The sequence below is a fragment of the Erinaceus europaeus genome, chromosome 13 (assembly GCF_950295315.1).
Source record: "Erinaceus europaeus chromosome 13, mEriEur2.1, whole genome shotgun sequence".
Taxonomy (NCBI): domain Eukaryota; kingdom Metazoa; phylum Chordata; class Mammalia; order Eulipotyphla; family Erinaceidae; genus Erinaceus; species Erinaceus europaeus.
The window spans coordinates 30,092,895-30,105,161 of NC_080174.1; positions in this window are offsets into that span (position 1 = coordinate 30,092,895).

A 12,267-nucleotide genomic window follows, 5' to 3' on the forward strand; every position below is an offset into this window, starting at 1 on the left:
GTGTTCTCCAGACTGCTCTCCATAGGTGTTGGACCAGCTTACATCCCCCCCAGCAGTACAGGAGGGCTCCTTTGTCCCCACAGCCTCTCCATCATTTGTTGCTGCTACCTTTTCTGATGTATGACATTCTCACAGGAGTGAAGTAATATCTCATTGTCGCCTTTATTTGCTTTTCTCTGACAATCAGTGAGTTAGAGCATTTTTTATCATATTTTTGTTGGCCTTTTGAATCTCTTCTATAGTGAACATTCTGTTCATATCCCTCTGCCCATTTTTGAATGGGTTCATTTGTTTTTTTGTTGTTAAGTTTGGTGAACTCTTTATGTACTTCGTTTATTAGCCTCTTGCCTGGTTTATGGCATATCTTGTTTATTTTTTATTTATTTATTTTTCATTTGGCAGGGCTGAGAGAAATTGATAGGGAAGAAGGTAAGAAAGAGACAGATACAATACTTCTCTACAGCTTGCAAAGCTTCACCCTGCAGGTTGGGGGTGGGGACTTAAACCTGAATCCTTGCGCTTGATGATGTATGTGCTCTTATAAGTATTCCACCACCCAGTTCCAAGATGTTTTAAATTATAAAGTAAGTATACGTATTACAGTTGTGCCCCCCACCACCATCCTTACTGATGAGATTTAAAATCAACTATTCTGTCTCATGTTTGCTACTACAAAGAAACACAAGGTATTTAAGTGACATTTTTCTCTCTTCTGCTTTTTGAGGAACTGAATGTCTACTATGTATTTATCATAGTCAAACTCCTGAGGGAAATATTATGGACAGGGCATATTAATTTCTTAACATCAATATTTCCTCAAAACCCAATGGTTTTGTACATATCTCCTTAGGTACCTAAAATATTAAACTTCCCCACAATTTTCATAAAATTTATATTTCCCCATCATGTGCAGTAATTCACATATACAAACTAAAATACTTTGTAAAATACTGAGAAGTTGTCTCATGATTTATGAAAAGGCAGAAACTGTATTCTGTTTCCATACTTCTACAGGCCTAGGGAGAAAGGATTATTGGAAATTATACTGCATGCAGGAGGTCTTGAATACACAAATAAAACCGTATGGCTCAATGAAGAACAAGAAGAGGTGTTCATACTCTGAAAATCATCTTTTGAGAAGATTCTGGCTTATGTAATACCTATAAGGCCAGAACCCACCCACCTGGATTATTCTCTAGTGGTGTAATGAAGAAACATATTGCAACAGACATGTCATTTCAAAAATATCTCCAGCTTCTTATTTGCATTTATTGAATACCATGAGGGTGGGATGGAGTCTGAAGAAAAACTCTGTTAAAATTTTCTTTTCTCTTTCTTTTCTTTTATTCTTTTATTTATTTTTTTTACCAGAACCTATGGTAATGCCCTTCATGGGACCTGGGACCTCAGAACTGCAGGCATGAAAGTTCACCTTAATAGTCCATACCACTCTCCTCATCTACACAGCAACACGTTCTTTGAGTGATCTGAAGATTATTTCTTGTTTAACTGAGAATCAATTACCTTACTTGTAAGGGCCCATCTGTGTGTGATTCCACTCAAACCACAGACTTAGAGGTCCAAGAAACCAGTGTGTGTGTGTGTGTGTGTGTGTGTGTGTGTGTGTGTGTGTGTGTGTGTGTGTGTAAGAGAGAGAGAGAAGGAATTTTATCATTTGTGATCAAATGAAGCTATATTCATAGCTAGTCTCTCACTTCTGTCCTAGCCTCCTATTCAAATTCTTCTAATTTTCTTTGCCTTCTCCATGTTTTGAAGTTCCAACTCACTAGACTAAACCCAACCTTAATTAAAAGTGATGAGTTAATCATTATTAGCATGGAATCTATAACCTATTACTCTTATAGAAATGAATACAGTGGGTAAAGTGTTTATCACGGATGTTCAAAATGGGATGTTACTAGAAAGTAACCAGACTCAATACTAGAAATTCAGAATTAGACATGAAAAATAAATGTGTGTGGGTTATGTTTCCAGTGTGTTTGAAGCATGGAGCTTTAGACCTTGTTGGGAAGTTCCAGACATTCATCTTTATTTAACCAAGTTTCTTCTCTCTCTCTCTCTTTCTCTCTCTCTTTTTCCTCTCTCCAAAACTTAGGCACCCAGAAGTAGCAGCCAGGAACAGCCCAAGACCTAAGTCCCGAGTCTAAGCTTATAGGCATTATATTATCATTATCATATTTCCCAACTAATATTCCAGGCTCCAATGGTGCACACAAAACAGAAAAATAAATGTTTTACCAGTGGGGAGGAGAGGAAAAAATCTTGTTGCAGATAAAAAAGAAAAAGCAATTTCAAGAAGTAGGTTTCAAAATATGTCAACGTGAAGACAAAAATAAAGTTAGCAGAGGCCTAGAGAGGTATCCATTGGTTGTGATAATCAGACAGTAACTAGGTCTGTTCTGTGGAATGGAAGGAGAAAACTCATTATTCCCACAGTAACATTGCTGGAGTGTGTTGGGTGATATTTACTATGATGGGAAGGGAGCAGATGAAAGAGAAATGAATGTCCTTTTGAGGCAGAAAGCTGCAGTGACAAAAACCTTTTCTTTTTCCATTCTTTACACATTTTTAAGGGAGAAAATATAAAAATTAAAATGATGATGTAGATGATAATTAGACCCTTGGTGGTGTGTACATTGACTATATATTCTTGCCATGCTCAAAAGTGACAGCAACAACAGATGATGGAGAGGTTGTGGGGGTGGGGGATGATCCCTCCTGCACTGCTGGTGGGAATATAAACTGGTCCAACCCCTGAGGAAAGAAGTCTGGAGAAACCTCACAAGGCTAGAAATGGACTTTGTTTATGACCCAGTAATTCTTCTCCTAGAGATATATCCTAAGAACTCAATACAAACATACGTAGACGCATATCCAAAATATGTGTCTACCTATGTTTATAGAAGTACAATCTGTAATAGCCAAAACCTGGAAGCAACCCAGGTGCCCAACAACATATGAATGGCTGAGAAAATTGTGGTATATACACATAATGGAGTACTACTCAGATATTAACAATAATGAACTGGGTTGGGGGAGTTGGCATAATGGTTATGCAAACAGACTCTCATGCCTGAGGCTCCCAAGTCCCAGGTTCAATCCCCTGCACCACCATAAGCCAGAGCTATGTCTCTCTCTGAATATATCTCAAAAATAAAATTAATAAAAAATAAAATAAAAAAAGAATAATGAATCCACCTTCCACATTGATGGCAAAGTTTTATAGAGGCCAACAGGAGGGTTTATGATGTTGTTCTTGATGGAGATGACCAGTAATGGTGGAGAGAGGTGCTGGACTAGCTTCACGAGTGTGAGAGAGAGGACCATGGACTCATGGCTGAGTGGGAGGCAGTTCAGTCTTTATTGAGTGGGAATGCAGTGTTATCTAGCTATCTCTAATCACAATCTTGTCCTGTATATCTCCTGAGGTGGAAGTGTCAGGTCAGAAGAGGATGTACCTAGGATAGGGTGTGGGGAGAAGGAAAACTCGAGAACCAGTGGGGATTAAACCAGTGCAGGAAAAACAGTGATTATGTAAATAGACCACAACATCAAGCAATGCAACAGAAGTGGCCTTAGAAGCAGAATTTAGAAGCAGACCAACAGAGAGGAATCTGTTAGAGGTAGGGACTGCCACAATCTTTGAAGGCTGGATCAACATACTCTGCCACTCAAGAAGGACTGGTCCTGAAACGAGTGAAGCCTAGAATGTTCCTAGTTCTGACCACAGAAGGCAAGTTCAGAACTACAGGGATACAGAGGCTACACAGGATCCTGTGCTGAATATAAATAGGCATGGACCCCAGATCATATCAATGGGGTCTACAGTTAACAGTATTTATATACTCTTTCCATATTTGGGAGCTACTCTTTGCTCTGATTCAGCTCTCTAGTGCCATTCCCAACTCTGACACCTTCCCCCACAGAAAATACCTTTAACCCACCTGCATCTTAGCTGCTGAACTCAGGCAAAAATTAGTAAAGTCATGGACGCCTTGGAATATACCTAAATAGACTTCCTATATTCTTCCAGAATGGAGACCCTGAATATCATCTGCTATATTTTTGCCTTTAGGTTCCTGATTATTAAATAATTTGTTCTGCTTTATATTTTAATGATTTTCAGCCACCAAGTTGCATTTGTGATGATGATGCCAACATCCCTGGGCAGATGACCTCACCAATGTGTCCTGGAATCCCACCTCCTGAGAGCCCTACCCACTAGGGAAAGATAGAAACAGGCTGGGGGTGTGGATCAACCTGCCTTTGTCCATATCCAGTGGAGAAGCAATAACAGAAGGCAGACCTTCTGTACCCCATAATGATCCTGGCTCCATATTCCCAGAATGATAAAGGATAGGGAAGCTTCCAATGAAGGCGATGGACTACAGAACTCTGGTGGTGGACATTGTATGGGATTATATCCCTTTTATCCTACAGTTTCTTCAGTCACTATCAAATCAATAAAAATAAATAAAGGCCTTTCACAGAAATGCCCTGTTTATGAATTTTGTCACTGGAATAAACTGGAGACAAGTTCACATCCATAGTGAGACACATGAAGGAGGAGGACACAGAGATATTAGAAACCAGACACCAGGGAGAACAGTAAGGCCTGACCTCCTTAGCACAATTTGACATATGTGCTGCTCCAATCATGTTTTAACCACTGGGACAGAACCAATGCCAGCAAGGTATGATATAAACTTAACCTAATCCCAAATATGAGCAATGCAATAACTTCTGAGATCTGTATTTTCCCTAGTTCTGTACTCCTATAGATAGTAACCTAAGCATAGCACTGGCCAAAACAATAGTCCCAATGCTCAGTTCTGAAAATGTCCTTCCTCTCAAATCAATTTCCATAGCTACAGCTTTATAAAATAAACTCACACCCTATGCCAAGGCAGCTCCTGACACCAGAAATATTAAGCATGGAAAACAAACAACAACAACAACTTCAAGCTCTGCATCCCTGGCATTTTTATGGACTTACCCTGATGCATTTGAACAGAGAGCCTGCTTGAATTGTTATAGCTCAGTTATTCAGAATGTTAACCTAGAGAAGAATTGGCCTAGATATTTGACTAAGACCATTGCCTGCTCCAAGTAAACAATAATAGAAATTTCATGTAAAAGAAAACTATCTGTAGCTGAGTTCTCCTGAGCAATGTACCATCAGAAGATCAGTGCCTATTGTAGAACTTCTGAATCTATTTGAATCTATGCAGAAACCGACTAACTTGCCTCCCATACTAGCTGCTTACCCCATTCTTAGGGAAAATATCTGTTTAGGGGTATTAGAATGTGTACATCCTCTTATCGCATACTACCTTTATACAAACAAGTCTCCTGATACATGTGATAATTTTGCCACCTCAAATCAATGAGTAATTAATGACTATGATAAACCTAGGCCTTACGAAAATCAAACCACACTACCAATCAGATAGCCAAAGCTTTTGGCTAAATAAAATGGTAAAGTATAATGTAATTTAAATCAGTCTCTCTTGACCTCCCTCCCCCCACTAAATGTGGCAGCGATTCATTGTTACTGGTATCTTAATGAGCTGGGTTCTATTTTAAGCCCCAGGATTATAAAACTAAAATTTATTCAAAGAATAACATTATCAAAGTGTACATTTCCAATGTATTCCACGTTTAAAATTATTTTCCGTAACCTTCTATAATCTTAGTGCTGCTGTCAGTAATATTACTATGGCATCACTATTGCAGAATCTACATAGCATTCATTAGTTCAGAGGATTTTATCTCATTATGATTTTGTTGCTCATTAAAGGTCATCTCACACTAATTCATTAATATATCCTGTTACAGTAAGTTTCTCCCAAAATCCTGGAGGTTTTGTGCTAATTATATAGACACACATTGGGACTGAACAGAATGTCCTTCACCCTTGGGAAAATATAATAAGTTATACATAAACACATTAAATGAAAGTCTCACCCAAAAGAAAAAGCAATCAAGTTAATGATAACAGATGGAGAGAAAGCAAACCATAGCACTGCTTACCTGGCAATACTCAGAGCAGGTATAAGCAACCTCATTGTCACTAGAGAAATATTCTTCTTTGTAGTCTGAAAAATGTTGTCATACTTCCTCCAGGCTCCATAGAAACACTCTAGTAAGCCATTGCAATATTACTGCCAAAAACACACCTGCAGTTATTTGAGTAATATGAAAGGAAAGAAACTAGTTTGTTCTAACAAAGTACTTCAAACACTACTTCAAATATGGAGACTTTAGTAAATTAGAGGTTTCTTACTCTCTCAAAGAACATTCTGGGTCTGAATAACCCAGATCTGGTGACATCACCTCTTTCATCTCCTACAGAAAGTTCTCCTGGTGTCTCTAGTGCTAACAATGTCTAGTCAGTGTCAAGAGGAAAGGGTTTCTAAGACAAATAAATTCATATTAAAGGAAGTGATCTAGAAATCATATACATACCCTCTGCTTACATCTTATGGGTCAGTAGTTAGCTGCATGGAAGTAAGGAAATGCCAATTTGAAGTAATAAGGTGGTTTTCTTACCAACAAGAAGCAGAACTGGAATTACCAAAGGAAGAAATGAGAGTTGTAAGCATGGAAGGGATTCAATAAACTCCAATGACTTTGGTAAATAATCATCAAAACTTTGGTGGCAAATGCATGTGGTAACATAAACCAGGAAGGTATATGAGATTCCACTTCCTAAAGCATTCAATCTTATAAACTAATATTATAACCATAAGACTGTAAAAATTGTGAGGAAAGAGTTGTTTGTCAGTCAAATTTCTGGTCATTCAAATTTTCATTTTTAAAGTATGTTCCATGTGGGTCATGACTTTATTAATTTTTGCCCTAGTCCCACATTTGGGTGCCAGTTTATTGAACAATCTGTTTTATATCATACCACCTTTCAGTGACCAAGTTGCAGATGCTACCATGATGCCATCCTGACTTCCCTGGGCAGACAACCTTACCAATCTGTCCCAAAGTCTCACTTCTCCAGAGCCCCACACACACCCTCTTAGGGTAAGATAGAAACAGGCTAAGGGTATGGATCTACCTGCCAATGATCATGTCTAGCAGAAAAGCATTTATAGAAACCAAACCTTCCACCTTCTGCACCTTATAAGGAATTTTAGTCCATACTCTCAGAGTGATAAAGAATAGGGAAGCTTCCAATAGAGAGGATAGGACATAGAACTCTGATGTTGGGGGATTTTATTCCAATTATCTTACAATCAATTTAATCATTATTAAATCACTAATAAAATTGGGAAAAAAGATAGATTATTACCTAAATGTTTAATGTTTTCTCTCCATCGCCCCCTCTGACAAATACACACACACACACTTGCAGTGATAAAAGAGAAATAGGAAACAGGATAGTTTCCACAAAAATCTATTCAGAAAAAGAGAAAAATAGCACCTGCAGAGTAATGATTGATCTGCAGCAGTGATGAATCCTGCTGGGTGGTATTTATGGAACCACCTGTCCTGAAATTGTAGGAGTTCTTTTGCTTGAAACATGGTCCTGTTACCAGGAAGTATCTCTTTCTTAGTGATTCTCTGTAGCTACAGGAGCTGCTTGCTAGGTGGTTTTCCCTTACTCACCATCATGGTGGCCCCACAACAACAAAGTGGTTTTTAACCTATACTTAACTTTCTGATGGCATAGGTCTGAGTAGAAGGGGAGATGTTTTATAACAATCAAATTTCTACAGGGCAACTTGTGATTTCTTAGGCAGAGTAATTTACTCAAAACTGTGGTAGGGTCTCATGAGTTTACTTATGTGAAATTTCACATGTAATAATGATTCTGAAAGTCCTACTCTTTGTGTTGTTATTCAACTGTGGGACTCTTCCCTTTGTTTATTGCCCCCTATATTTCCTCAAGGTCATGAGTGTTACCTTGAAGCTATTGAAACAATAAACTTGAGAGTGAAAATAATGTCACTAATCTGATTCTTGCCTGTAAGTTTTTTTCCAGGTCTGCATATGGTAATTTCACAAGATTTTAAGAGATCCTTTAAGTTATAGTTTTATCTTCAGAAGTTTTCACTGGAGAATTGACTTTTCCAATCCTGGAATCTCCAGATTTAACCTGCAAATATAGGTAGAGATACTTCCCTTAGCAGATCAACATTCCTTTCCATTTATAGAAGCCAGACCTACCAGTTTCTGCACCCCAAAAAGAGTTTTGGTGTATACTTCCAGAGGGATAAAGAAGTAGCAAAGTAGTTACTACTGTAAAAGGCAGTAGCCTTGAAATTCCCTTTTTATGCAGTTGTTTGTTAAGTGCTTTTAGTATGAGTTGCTTGTAGTATGAGGTGGAAAATTCCTTGCCCCTTCCCCCTTGAATAAGCAGGACCTAATCAGTGAAGGCCACCCATTGTTCGAAGGACCCTGCCTGGGGACAAGCCTTATCAGGACCTCATCAGTGAAGGCCACCCATTGTTCGAAGGACCCTACATGGGGACAAGCCTTATCAGGACCTTTGAACAGACTTTGTGGTGTGCTGCCTACCGGATGGGTGGTCATAGCCGATGGCAGGAGGATATGGCGACCCTGCCTGGTTGAATTCTATTGGTTGTGTGATCTTACTATATTTGAAACTAGCCCGCGCTTTGCTTTGAATGGATCATGCTTTTGCTAAGTTTGAAATGATTGGATCTTGTGTTTGCTATAGCCTGTTATTGGATGTAGGTTGATAAGGTGATGTGCTCCCCCTTCCTGAGTGTAGTCTGAATTCCTATAAATTGTATGGTTTGAGCCCTGTTCGGGGTCGAGCTTGGTAGACTAACACCAGTCACCATCTCGGCCCGGATTGCAATTCGTCAATAAACATCTTTGCTTCCTTACAGTGGGTGGTGGTTTGATTTATGCTCGCTAACAACTACGTCTACTGTTCCAATTATAATAAGTCATGTACTTAAAGATCACCTTTATTGTCTTTATTTTATGTGTGGTATTCTGGGTTACACAAAGCCCACCTTTAGCTACATCACAATATCCAGATGGATATGGGCATTACCACTTTTGAAAAATATATTTATTTATTCCTTTTAGTTGCCATTGTTTTTTTCTTATTGTAGTTGTTGTTGTTGATGATGTTGTCATCGTTGTTGTATAGAACAGAGAGACATGAAGAGAGGAGGGGAAGACAGAGACAGGGAGAGAAAGAGAGACACTTGCAGACCTGCTTCACTGCCTGTGAAGTGATTCCCCTACAGGTGGGAAGCCAGGGGCTCGAACCGGGATCCTTAAGCAGGTTCTTGCGCTTGGACCACTTTTTTTTTTTAAATACAAATACTATCCTCTAAATTTCCATAATACCATAATGATGATTCATTGAAGTGAGGCTTAATGAAAATACAGTCAGCGATATGCAATATAATGGTCCATGACAAAATGGGAAGCGAGTTTCTTACTTACCACACTGCCTCTTAACCAAGTGTCCAGTGTGCCACTTTAATTGATGCTACTTCAATACATTCTGTTACCAGGACTTCAGTTCAATTCCTATCTTCTGATCAATATATGCTCATTTCTTTGACATCATAATACCAATTAGTTTGTATCTTGGATAAAGAATTCTTGAAAGGTTTGTAACCTAGCATAAATTAAATATGATGTCCTTATGCAGGAAATGTGTGTGAATTTAATAGCAGTGTGGGTATCATCCAGAAACGATGCTCTCTACTTTAAATTAAGAAAATCATGTTTCTAGACCTGAAAGGATAGGATGCTAGAAAACAGGGACTCAATCAAAATGCCATATCTAAGGCTCTACCTATGAATGATTTTTGTCACCTAACTAATATATTGGCCTTCTCTCAAATTACTGTAAATGTGTTTCTAATTCTCACCAATAGATCCTGAATGCTATCTTTAAAATCACTTAGAAATCACTCTAAAACTAATTAAAGCAATATTATCTGTTGTTGACTTTTTGTTTTCTTCAGTTGATCTATTTTTAGAAGGAAGCAATATATATACCCCGGGTGCTAGAAGACCAAATCTTGACAATATAACTCTTTTAAACTGATGCACGGGGGCTAATGAACATACATTTTCCATCTTGTCATGGCATATTTTACACAAATGCTAAAGTAACTTTAGAATCATTTTGTGCAACGTTCTAGAAATTATCACTGATTAGATACTCGGAGTGAAACCTAGTCAACATTCTGGTAAGTCTATGCACATACACATCAAATTAACATCAGAACTGGGACTAGGATCTAGGACTCCAATTTTCTGAGACTAGTGCTTTTAATTATGTTATGAGTTTTGATGGTTTGTTAGTAAATTAGTGATATTTGTAATAGTTTGAAATATCTTCCTTTTCCTAAGGGAAGAATTATTAAAAGAAAAATAAATCCATAGCTCCCTGGATGGTATTTTAAAAGATCTTTTCTATATAAATAACTTTGAAAAGTCACTCTGTGATAAAAGGTTAAGAAAAAAATGATATTAATTAAATTCATAACAAATATTTATTATACATATTTCTCAGTGTTAAGTTAAATTTATGACACAATAGAGTTCTGTATATGTATTCTTGTATTTTATAGCATATCACTGCTATCTTGTATAGCCAAAGTTTATAGAATGTCAGAATTGGAGAGATAGCTCACTAGGTAGGCATATGCCTTACTACTTGTGCAGCTCAAGTTTGAGTCCCAGCACCACACAGAAGTGTTACAGCACAAGGAGAAGCTTTGATGTCATGGTGTTTTCTCTCTCTCTCTCTCTCTTTCTGTGTAAATGAAAAATGTTGGTACAGGAACAGTGAAATTGGACATGTGAAAAACTCCAGTTGCACATATAAAAAAAAATCTACAGGATGTCTATTTAAATGTTAATGGTTATAAATATACAAATAACAAATAGCATGTATGGAATTTAAATTAATTTAAAAATATATTTGTAGTTGCAAATTTAGTCAATTCAGTTAACACAACAAATCTACTATAAGAAATCTCACTGAAAAAGTCAGTCTTCCCAGTCTTGTGGTAAAATTCATTTTCTTTTTAAAAAAGAAAATGAATGAAGAAAATGAAAAAAGAAAAATTTTCTTTTTTTTATTATTTATTATCCTTTAGTTGCCCTTTTTATTGTTGTAGTTATTATTGTTGTTGTTGTTGATGTTGTCGTTGTTGGATAGGACAGAGAGAAATGGAGAGAGGAGGGGAAGACAGAGAGGGACAGAGAAAAAGACACCTGCAGACCTGCTTCACCACTTGTGATGGGACTCCCCTGCAGGTGGGGAGCCAGGACTCAAATTGGGATCCTTACGCCAATCCTTGCGCTTTGTGCCACATGTGCTTAACCCAATGCGCTACCACCCAACCCCCCAAATTCATTTTCTAATGGTACTTTCTATTTGCCATCATTGGGGAAACTGACGATCCTTCCGAGCCGACTGAATCCACATGGATCCCAGTCACTTTCAAAGCCAGCAACAAGCAGCTCCTGATGCTGTTGACTGGCTACAGAAGAAGGGCAAACGGTAGAAGAAGAAGAAGATTTGCTATATAAAAAAAAAAAATCCTAGGGACAGGCCATAGCACAACTGACAAAATGTGCAAGTCACTTGAATCTGAGACCCAGGTTCAAGCCTCCAAGTTTCCACAGGCAGGGCACTAACTTTGTGAGTGGTGAAGCAATGCCTCCTTTTCCCTCTCCTCCTCTCTTGCCTTATTTCTCTCTGTATCATCATTTAAAAAAGGGAGATGGCTTCCAGAAATAATAGATTCATCTTGCAGAGACAGCAGCCATAACCCTGATAGCAAGAAAAAGTCCAACTTCACTATTTATTTATTTATTTATTTATTTTACTAAAGCACTGCTCAGCTCTGGCTTATGGTGGTATGGGAGATTGAACCTGGGACTTTGGAGCCTCAGGCATAAGAGTCTCTTTGCATTAAGCATTGTATTCTTTACCCTGCCCATCACCCTCTAAATTTAAGTCTTGCACAGACTTGTGCAGTATGTATTTATACAGTATTATATCTTCATGGTTGAAGTGAGAAAGAAATCAAGTGAGCAAGAATTCCCTGGGTTCATTTATCCTCAACTCTTTAGACAAAATTGTCTGCCATACTCACCCACACAAGTAGCAAAGAGGTGTTATCTCAGGAGTCACTCCTGGCAATGGCTTGCCTACTATAGTGATATGATAAGGTTTGTGAAGTTGAATCTGAGTGTTTCAGAAATAAATGCCATGGTTGATTA